Source organism: Carassius gibelio, chromosome B8 (assembly GCF_023724105.1).
Source record: "Carassius gibelio isolate Cgi1373 ecotype wild population from Czech Republic chromosome B8, carGib1.2-hapl.c, whole genome shotgun sequence".
NCBI classification, from domain to species: Eukaryota; Metazoa; Chordata; class Actinopteri; order Cypriniformes; family Cyprinidae; genus Carassius; species Carassius gibelio.
Window position 1 is genome coordinate 20,714,901 of NC_068403.1, and position 12,074 is coordinate 20,726,974.

Consider the following 12,074-nt stretch of genomic DNA (forward strand, 5'->3'; position numbering starts at 1 on the left):
AATTACATTTTATTTTACATTTGATTTGTCCATTTCTGCATCTAAACGCCTAAAAACCTAAAACATGCTCTATTATACTATTGTTAGCAATTTCTTTATCGTCCAATTTATCTGGTGTACACTTTTATTTTCATAATAAACTTGTTTGTTAGATTATACACAGTTACAGTGGTCTATAATAAATATTAACAGGTTTTATTCAAGCTGTTTAGAATGATTGCAGTAGGCCAATTTTTTTAAATGTAAATAAAATAAAATTTAAAAAATTAAATAAATAAATAAAAAACATTGGAAAACAATAACTGTTGTACATTTTTATACATTTTGTATAATTTCATAGTTTATGCATTATAGTTATAAAAACAAATACATTTAGCCACTCACATAGAAATCTTAAAGGCCTTATCCTTTTCTGACAGTTTTAGGGATTTTTAAAAATCCTAAAAAACCTTATTTGTGCTGCAAATAATAATTTCAAACTCAAAAAGTAAATATTCAGTTCATGCTTTATAAAGCCTTGTCCCAATATTAATAGTCAGTAGTAAGCAGTTTATAAATACAGCTATAAAAAGTTTGTTCTTGGTTTATAAGCACATTTATTAAAAAGGAGAGTAAAGGGTCAGTTATCTTCCTATGAAAAATAAAAAAATAAAAATAAACAAACAACAACACAGATTGATACAGAACTCAGAAATTGTATTGTGGATTTATGATAAAATCAGCCTGTAAATGAATTCATACTCCTCCAAGAAGACACAAGTAGTTCACACCAAACTTTTTTAACATGAAGCTAATATACTGAAGATGTTAAATTGCGAATGGGTTTAGGATACCTTAAATGGTGTGGCCATAGCGATTTATTAAAGTAACAAAAAAAAAAATACAATCGTTATTTTACTATATCTTTAAAATTTTTCATTCCAACTCTTCATAATTTTTTATATACGTAGAAGTCATCATTTGAAGGAAGCACAGTAAGCTTCATAGCTTTATCATTTTCAAGAGCCAGCATAAAATTAAAACTATCATAACTTATAAATCAAGCTTGCAATTCTTACTACCAATAATGGCCACCAGATGGAGCTATAGGAATACTTTTAAATAATTATTGTAAAACAAGTATGATTTAAATCATTTATAGAAATCTTTCAAAGAAAAATAATATGTATTTTATGTATTTTACTGATAAAATGACCCTCACTTAATTAGAATAACAAGCTGAAGTATTGTGAACTGTATATTAAGAATAATTCTTTATAAGCTTTATGGACAGATACGTTTTGAGTGACTCTTGAAGGTTCAGCACCACATCCTCTTTTACCACTGTTTAAAGAATTTATCTTACAGAACAGGTGCGAATGAATTTTGGATAGCTTGAATGGTTTTGTCGTGGTGATTTTTTGAAATAACAGTAAAAAAGGAACCAGTAAATGTCTTTTATTTTTTTAAAGTGCAGCTTCTAAACACTTCAAAAAAATTTACACATAGAAGACCAGTCATTCTGAGGAAATATGCATAGTTGCATGACTATACAACATTATATGGATGATAGAAAATTAAAAAACTATCATACATCTGATGTCACTCTGTCCCTCAGTCACTGTGGTTAATGTGTGTGTGTGTGTGTGTGTGTGTGTGTTAAGTGAATTAGGTGTGAAACTATCAGGAAACATTTAGTCTCCAGCACCAACATTTTACAGAACTGCCACTTTCCTGGAGTCTCAGAATTACAATGTGTCAGGTTCTGAGAGATCTAAGATTCCCAAAAAATTATTTAATTAGAATACCATGAAGTATTGTGAAATACTATATATTAAGACTTTATATATAGGCTTAATGAACAGATTAGAGTGACTCGTGAAGGACCAGCACCACCTCCTCTTGTCCGATGGTTTGAGGAATATATCTTCCAGAATCCGGGATTAAGATTTAGGAGCTCATTTTTATTCCACCTTCTTTCCTGAAAGTCTGTCTTGCAGAATTGACTAAAAATTAATCTTCACATTAATTCCTAATTCTTTTGCAATTCTTTTGTCAGTTCTTCTTGACCTGTTTTTCTCTTCCAGCTTTCCTGGAGTATTGTATAGCACTCATAAATGATTAAATAAAAAGTAATGGTAGTTATTAAGATTGATATGGTTTGGAATTGGTAAAATGTGCTTGGAAAAAAATCACAATAAAACAATGTTTTAATGTTTAAGTTTGGAATATTAACTGACATGAATGAATGATATATAAATATAGTTCATGTTAACACAATGTTTATAAATGGAATCTTATTGTAAAGTGTTACTAAAGTTTATATATATATATATATATATATATATATATATATATATATATATATATATATATATATATATATATATATATATATATATATATATATATATATATATATATATATATTGTTCTGTGAATGTGATTTTAAAGTCTAGATGATTCGAATTAACCCTTTAACTGCCATATTCTTTAAAACCTCACTGCCAGAGGGATATTGTGAATGCATGTGCCCGCTGGGCACAGTTTACCTGATGCCACCGGGGTGGCGATGGCATTGGTGGCTTGAGCCCGCCATCGCTGCTTGCAGCTATATTTATTATTATTATTCTTCTTCTCCAAAATGAATCGCATTTTTGAGGGCCTAAACATGCTCGAAAAGTCATGAAACTTTGCACACACCTCAGAACTGGCGAAAATTTACGTCTGATATGGGTTTCAGAAGTGGGTGTGGCAAAATGGCTCAACAGCGCCACCTATACACGTTCAACGGTGTGCGCCTCGAGCTACGTTTCACGTACATGTATGAAAATCGGTATACACATGTAACTCTCCAATACCTACAAAAAAGTCTCTTGGAGCAAAATCCGAAACCCAACAGGAAGTCGGTTATTACTAATATTATGAGCAAATTTTGTGTCATTTTTGTCATTTCCATGCGTTGTATTTTAACGAACTCCTCCTAGAGATTTATTCAGATCAACACCAAATTTGGTATGCCTAATCTGAAGGCCTTTGCGATGTTAAATTGCGAAGCTTTTGAGTTTTCGTTAATGGGCGTGTCCTTGGCGGCCTGGCGAATTTCGATGATTCGCCATGAAAAATTAAGTTGCTATAACTCAGACATACAATGACCAATCTGCCCCAAACTTCACATGTTTGATGAGACTCCTGACCTGAACAGATTGACATGCCCATATTCAGTTATAGCCATAGCGCCACCTATTGGCAACAGGAAGTGACATATTTTACACTGCGATGAACTACTCCTAGAAATTTTATGACATCAATGTATTTTTTGTGGTCAGTCTAATCTAAAGCCCTGTGCGATGTTAAGTTGTGAAGATCTTGAGTTTTCGTTAAAAGGCGTGTCCATGGCGCCGTCACGAAGTTCGATGTCTCGCCATGGGAATAAAAGATGTTATAACTCAGGCATAAAATGTCCGATCTTCCCCAAGCTTCACATGTGTGATAAGAGTCCTGGCCTGAACACATCTGAAGGCCAAAATTCCATCAGTTGTGGCAAAATGGCTCGATAGCGCCACCTATACACTTTCAACAGAGTGCGCCTCGAGCTATGTTTCACGTACATGTACAAAAATTGGTATACACATGTAACACACCAATACCTACAAAAAAGTCTCTTGGTACGAAATCCGAATCCCAACAGGAAGTCGGTTATTTAGAATTTTCTCTGCAATATTGGCGTTGTTTTTGCCATTTTCAGGGGTTGTACTTTAACGAACTCCTCCTAGAGATTTATTCAGATCAACACCAAACCTGGTCAGTGTAATCTTAAGCCCTTTGCGATGTTAAATTGCGAAGATCTTTAGATTTCGTTAAAGGGCGTGTCCATGGTGGCCTGACAAATTTTGATGTTTCGCCATGAAAAAGGAAGTTGCTGTAACTCAGACATACAATGTCCAATCTGCCCCAAACTTCACATGTTAGATAAAACTTCTGCCCTTAACAGATCTACATGCCCACATTCAGTTATAGTCATAGCGCCACCTATTGGCAACAGGAAGTGACATGTTTTACTCTGCGACAAACTACTCCTATAATTTTTTTGAGATTAACATATATATTGTGGTCAGTCTAATCTAAAGGCCTGTGCAATGTTAACTTTTGGAGATCCTGAGTTTTTGTTAAAGGGCGTTTCCATGGCGCCATGACAAAATTTGATGTCTTGCCACAGCAAGAGAAGTTGTTGTAACTCAAGCATAAAATGTTCAATCTTCCCCAAACTTCACATGTTCGATAAGAGTCCTGGCCTGAACACATCTGAAGGCCAATATTCCATTATAATAATAGCGCCACCTGCTGACAACGATAAGATTTGCACATATATGGGATATACTTTGATATATTCCACTTATATTTAGGACATTAAATGCATATTTCTCAATGTTCACCTTTTTACTAAAGCAACACGATGGCGGTGAGCCCGGGTGCGAGGGCCCGTTCATCGCTGCTTGCAGCTTTAATTAGGGCTCAAGCCCGAAGGGGCGAAGAGCCCTATTGTTCTTCTAAGGATTATTCTTATTATTATTTTTTTATTTTTTATTAAACCTTCCGGGGGGTTTTGGGGGCCTTAACATGCTCAAAAACTCTTGAAAATTGGCACACACATTGGAATCTGCGGCCATCAGGACGCCGCAGAGGCTGGGACCCGGGCGTGGCACAGGGGCTCTACAGCGCCCCCTGGAACACAGTCAGAAATCTTGAACCATAGCTCACACACACTTGCATATATTTATATGAAACTCAGTACACTTGTAGATCTCATTGAGCTGAACAACTTTCGCGCTTTATGTCATAGGCTCCGCCCAACAGGAAGTCAGCTATTCAGGGCTGTTTAAAAAAAGCATGCTCTGGAATTTGAAATACTCCTCTGAGGTTTTCAACCCGTTCGCCACGAAACTCGGTGAACATGATCTCAAGACATTGTGGATGAAAAATTGCGAGGGGATTTTTGATATCTCGAACGGTTTGCCCGTGGCGAGGCGTGGAACTTATGGCGAGAAATGAGGAACAGGAAATGTCTAATACCATCCACATACATTTCCTGAATTTGATCAAACTTCATGGGTTTGTTCGTTGTATGATACTGATTGTATATATGTGACTATTAAGAGTCAACGTTATAGCGCCACCAACTGGCAGCAGGAAGTGTGTCATTTTCCAAATGCTTTGAATTCAGCATCTTATTTTTACTCGATTTACTTAAAACTTCATCAGAATAATGACAAAACACGGCCGATGTAAATCTGTTGTGGGGATATTGATATCTGATATAGTGTTGCCATGGCAACGTGTCAAACTTGAATGTTCTGTTATGGTGAGTTTGAGGCAGACAACAACCTCAGATTTACATGAAACTCAAAACACATATCAGTATTAGTGATAGCTAGACAATGGCAAAAGCTTTTAAAAGGGCGTGAAGGAGGCACTCTATAGTGCCACCATTTGTCAAAAGTGGGGGGGTTAGTTTTAGCTACAGACACAAAACTTGGTACATAAATTGTGCTTATCAAGACGGACAACTTTCTAATTCACAGTCATCAGCTACGATCAACAGGAAGTCAGCTATTTTGATTTGAATGTGGATTTTTTTTTTTACATTTAGCTGTGAATTAATGCATACTGCTCAGAGGAGAGCAACACTATACACACCAAACTTTGTCTACATGATGCCAAAACATTTTAAACAACTTAAATTGCCAATGGATTTTGGATAGCTTGAACGGTTTTGTCTTGGTGATTTTTTTAAATGACAGTAAAAATGGAATTATTAATTGTCCTGCATTTTTAAATTCCAAACACTTCAAAACCTTTTTTCATACAGAAAAAAAGTCATTCTGAGTAAATATGGATAGTTTCACAACTTTACAACACTGTATGGATAACAGAAAATTAAAAAACTGTCAGACATCTCATCTCACTCTGTCCCTCTGTTTGAGTGTGTGTGCTTCAGACTTCCATTGTCTGAGAGAAATAGCGCCCCTACAGGTTCAATTCCCGGACTTTTACTTTCACTTTTAAATTGGTTAAAATACAAATAAATACTTAGATTTAATTCACACTGACAAGCTAAACCAACATATCTGATTATTACCGGGTCAGGGCTCATTAATAATTGATGTATGGTCAGTGATACGTGAGAAACATGAGAGATGAATCACCGCTCTGAGCATGAGCGTGTGGAATGACGAGCTCAGAAAAAACGAGTTTATTTTTGTTTTATAGCTTTTACAAATAAAATATTGCAGCGATATTACACAATTCACCAATTAAAACACACCAAGAGCTAAATTCAGATGTTTTTGAACTGTTTGTGTAAAAATTAAATATTTGCGGCTGCCTATCTGAAATCACCGCTCCGATCAGCGCATAGTGTTACGAGCTGAAAACAAACGAATTTATTCTTGTATAAGAGCTTTTTTAAATAAAATATTGCCACCAATGCACACAATACACCGATTATAACACAACAAGAGCTAAATGCAGGTGTTTGTGACCCGTTTAAGTGTGCAAGACTATTTGAAAGCGCGACTGGCAGAATAACATTTCTCTTGAGCTGCAGGTTTCTGCCTTTCGTCGTACGAACGAACACATCACGGACAAGATTATTTCAAAATAGCTTGGCGAATATAAACAAAAACAGCCACGTGAACATAAACTGTTGAGAAATAAATCTGAAGTGGATCTACTGGATTTGAATATTAAAGTGACCACATTTACCACTTGCTTCTGTCTTCAATTTTAATCTATATAAAAAAGGAAACTCATTCGACTTGGCTGCTTTTTTAATGTGTGCGTATTTATTTATTTACCTTTTTATACATTTTGTATAATTTCATAGTTTGTGTATTACAATTATAAAAACAAAAATAAATTTAGCCACTCACATATAAATAGCTTAGGCCTTATCCTTTTTCTGACAGTTTTAGGGATTTTTAAAAATCCTAAAAAAAACCTTATTTGTGCTGCAAATAATAATTTCAAACTCATTTGATACTGACCTATGACATCCTGTAACATTATATTTATTTGAATTTACAAAATCTCATGGATGTAACAGTAAATCTGTTCAGCTCACAGATCAATACTAAGCTGTAATGCAAGCAGAACTTTCACAAATGCTTATGAGTCATTTAAGGATTTGATAACTGTAAAATAATGTCTAATTTGTTAACATTAGCAAATGCATTGATAACATTTTATAATAACTGCACTCATTAGTAAATAGTCAGTTCATGCTTTATAAAGCCTTGTCCCAATATTAATAGTCAGTAGTAAGCAGTTTATAAATACAGCTATAAATAGCTTGTCCTTGGTTTATAAGCACATTTATTAAAAAGGAGAGTAAAGGGTCAGTTATCTTCCTATGAAAAATAAAAGATAAAAATAAACAAACAACAACACAGATTGATACAGAAATCAGAAATTTTATTGTGGATTTATGAAAAAATCAGCCTGTAAATGAATTCATACTCCTCCTCATACTACTCCATACTCCTTTTTCAACATGATGCCAATATACTGAAATTGTGAATGGGTTTAGGATAGCTTAAATGGTGTTGCCATAGAGATTTATTAAAGTAACATAAAAAATACAATAGTTATTTTACTATATCTTTAAAATGTTTCATTCTAACTCTTCATAATTTTTTATATAAGTAGAAGTCATCATTTGAAGGAAGCACAGTAAGTTTCATAGCTTTATCATTTTCAAGAGCCAGCATAAAATTAAAACTATCATAACTTATAAATCAAGCTTGCAATTCTTAGTACCAATAATGGCCACCAGAGGGAGCTATAGGATTACTTTTAAATAATTATTGTAGAAACGAGTATAATTTAAATCATTTATAGAAATCTTTCAAAAAAATAATATGAATTGTATGTATTTTACTGATAAAGTGACCCTCACTTAATTAGAATAACAAGCTGAAGTATTGTGAACTGTATATTAAGAATAATTCTTTATAGGCTTTATGGACAGATACGTTTTGAGTGACTCTTGAAGGTTCAGCACCACATCCTCTATTACCACTGTTTAAAGAATTAATCTTACACAACAGGTGTGAATGAATTTTGGATAGCTTGAATGGTTTTGTCGTGGTGATTTTTTGAAATAATAGTAAAAAAGGAACCAGTAAATGTCTTTTTATTTTTTTAAAGTGCAGCTTCTAAACACTTCAAAAAAAAATGTACACATAGAAGACAAGTCATTCTGAGGAAATATGCATAGTTTCATGACTATACAACACTATATGGATGATAGAAAATTAAAAAACTATCATACATCTGATGTCACTTAGTCCCACTGTCACTGTGGGTAATGTGTGTGTGTGTGTGTGTGTTGTCAGTTCTTCTTGACCTGCTTTTTTCTTCTTCTTTTCTGACCTCATGACCCAGTCAGCATTTTTTGTACAATGGTCAAGTCTTAACTTATCAATTTCTGTATTGCATTTGTGTTTGATATTTCTCATGGGTATTTCATAATTTTCGACCTTACAGTTTGAGTTAAAACTCTATTTTAGCGCATTTCATCTGTAAAAGAAAACATGCCTAATAATTCTGCACACATGAATATAAGGGCCCTATTTAAACGATCTGAAACGCAAGTGTCAAAGCGCGAAGCGCAAGTAACTTTGTGGGCGGGTCTCGGCGCTGTTGCTATTTTCCCGGCGGGATAAATGGCTCTTGCGCCCGGCGCAAATCTAAAATGGGTTGGTCTGAAGTAGCTTCATTATTCATAGGTGTGGTTTGGGCGTAACGTGAAATAAACCAATCAGAGCGTCATCCAACATTCCCTTTAAAAGCAGGTGCGCAAGTTCCATTATGGATTGCTATTATGGCGTATTTACCAGGCGCACGCCAGGAGCGGTTCACAGCCGAGGAGACTGATGTTCTTGTAAGAGCAGTGAAAGACAGAGAAGTTGTGTTGTATGAGGATGGGAGAAACCCACCCAAAATAGCGTCATGATTTCCGTCATTTCATGTGTTAATATTTTTTTAGTGTAACAATTTATGATTTGCAAAAATAACTGTTGCATCTGTGTAGATTACATGAGCAAAGTGTATGCGCGTTGTGCACGCTATACATTATGGTCAAGCATGCGCCCTTAAAACAGCATAATGAACAACGCGTTTGACTTTAGACTAGGTTTTTTCTGGTCAGTGGCGCAATTGTTTAATGGAACAGCAAAATAGCACCAGGGATTGTTTGCGCCGGAACAAGCCTCCTTTTTTGCGCTGAACCGCCCAGGGAGCGCAAGTTCATTCACTAGTTTAGCGACGTTCTTCTGTGGAGGGAAAAGCGCACTTTGCGCAGGTGCAAAATAGGAATGACACATGCGTCGGTGTACAAAGTCAATTGCGCTGGGTGCAAGATAGGGCCCAAGGAGTTTTTCTCTTCCAGCTTTCCTGGACTATTGTATAGCACTCATAAATGATTAAATAAAAAAATAATGGTAGTTATTAAGATTGATATGGTTTGGAATTGGTAAAATGTACTTGGAAAAAAATCACAATAAAACAATGTTTTCATGTTTAAGTTTGGAATATTAACTGACATGAATGAATGCTATATAAATATTGTTCATGTTAACATAATGTTTATACATAAAATCTTATTGTACAGTGTTACTAAAGTTATATATATATATATATTGTTCTGTGAATGTGATTTTAAAGTCTAGATGATTCGGATTAACCCTTTAACTGCCGTATCCTTTAAAACCTCACTGCCAGAGGGATATTGTGAATGCATGTGCCCGCTGGGCACAGTTTACCTGATGCCACGGGGGGGTTATGGCATTGGTGGCTTGAGCCCGCCATCGCTGCTTGCAGCTATATTTATTATTATTCTTCTTCTTCTTCTCCCGAATGAATCACATTTTTGAGGGCTTTAACATGCTCAAAAAGTCATGAAACTTTGCACACGCGTCAAACCTGGTGAAAATTTTCGTCTGATATAGGATTCAGAAGAGGGTGTGGCAAAATGGCTCGACAGCGCCACCTATACCAAGAAAATCAACAGCCTTCCAGCTATGTTTCACGTACATGCACGAAAATTGGCACACATATGTAACACACCAATACCTACAAAAAAGACTCTTGGAGCGAAATTCTAAACCCAACAGGAAGTCGGTTATTTTTAATATTATGAGCATTTTTTGTGTAATTTTGGTCATTTCCATGTGTTGTATTTTAACGAACTCCTCCTAGAGATTTCTTCAAATCAACACCAAATTTGGTATGCCTAATCTAAAGGCCTTTGCGATGTTAAATTGCGAAGATCTTGAGTTTTCGTTGAAGGGCGTGTCCGTGGCGGCCTGGCGAATTTCGATGATTCGCCATGAAAAATGAAGTTGCTATAACTCACACATACAATGACCAATCTGCCCCAAACTTCACATGTTTGATGAGACTCCGAAGCTGAACAGATTGACATGCCCATATTCAGTTATAGTCATAGCGCCACCTATTGGCAACAGGAAGTGACATATTTTACGCTGCGACGAACTACTCCTAGAAATTTTATGACATCAATGTGTTTTTTGTGGTCAGTCTAATCTAAAGGCCTGTGCGATGTTCAGTTGTGAAGATCTTGAGTTTTCGTTAAAAGGCTTGTTCATGGCACCGCGACGAAGTTCGATGTCTCGCCATGGGAATAAAAGATGTTATAACTCAGGCATAAAATGTCCGATCTTCCCCAAACTTCACATGTGTGATAAGAGTCCTGGCCTGAACAGATCTGCAGGCCAATATTCCACCGGGTGTGGCAGAATGGCTCTATAGCGCCACCTATACACTTTCAACGGAGTGCGCCTCGAGCTATGTTTCACGTACATGTACAAAAATTGGTACACACATGTAACACTCCAATACCTACAAAAAAGTCTCTTGGTACGAAATCCGGATCCCAACAGGAAGTCGGTTATTTTGAATTTTCCCTTCAAAATTGGTGTTGTTTTTGCCATTTTCAGGGGTTGTACTTTAACGAACTCCTCCTAGAGATTTATTCAGATCAACAGCAAACTTGGTCAGTTAAATCTAAAGGCCTTTACGATGTTACATTGCGAAGATCTTGAGGTTTCGTTAAAGGGCGGGTCCATGGCGGCCTGACAAATTTCGATGTTTCGCCATGAAAAAGGAAGTTGCTGTAACTCAGACATACAATGTCCAATCTGTCCCAAAAATCACATGTTAGTTAAGACTGCTGCCCTTAACAGATCTACATGCCCATATTCAGTTATAGTCATAGCGCCACCTGCTGGCAACAGGAAGTGACACATTTTACGCTGCAACAAACTACTCCTAGAAATTTTTTGACATGAATGTATTTTTTGTGATCAGTCTAATCTAAAGGCCTGTGCAATTTTAAATTGTGGAGATCTTCAGTTTTTGTTAAAGGTTATGTCCATAGTGCCATGACAAAATTTGATGTATCACCATGTGAAGAGAAGTTTTTTTTAACTCAGGTATATAAAGTTCGTTCTTCCCCAAGCTTCACATGTTTGATAAGAGTCCTGGCCTGAACATATCTGAAGGCCAATATTCCATTATAATGATAGCGCCACCTGCTGGAAACAGGAAGATTGGCACATATATGGAAGATACTTTGAAATATTCCACTTATATTTATGAGTTTAAACGCATATTTCTCAGCGTTCACCTATTTACTAAAGCCACTCGCTGCCGGTGAGCCCGGGTGCGAGGGCCCGTTCATCGCTGCTTGCAGCTTTAATTTAAAATGTAATTTGTTCCTGTGATTTCAAAGCTGAATTTTCAGCATCATTACTCCAGTCTTCAGTGTCACGCAATCCTTCAGAAATCATTCTGATATGCTTGAATTGCTGCTTAAGAAACATTATTATTATTATTATTATTATTATTATTATAAATATTTAAAACAGTTGAGTACTTTATTTGAGGATTCTCTTATGAATAGAAATAATTCTAGAAACGATTACTTTCATTTAGCAAATATGTATCATCAAAATTATCATTTGATGATAAAGACATTTATAATGTTACCAAAAAAAAAATCAATATCAGAT

The 12,074-nt window shown here is 35.6% G+C and overlaps 1 protein-coding gene across 2 annotated transcripts in view; it reads right to left on the reverse strand.

Moving 5' to 3' along the window:
* Positions 1–12,074, reverse strand: part of LOC127964015 (fumarylacetoacetate hydrolase domain-containing protein 2) — a 170,260-nt gene that overhangs the window by 154,611 nt on the left and 3,575 nt on the right. The window lies entirely within an intron of this gene.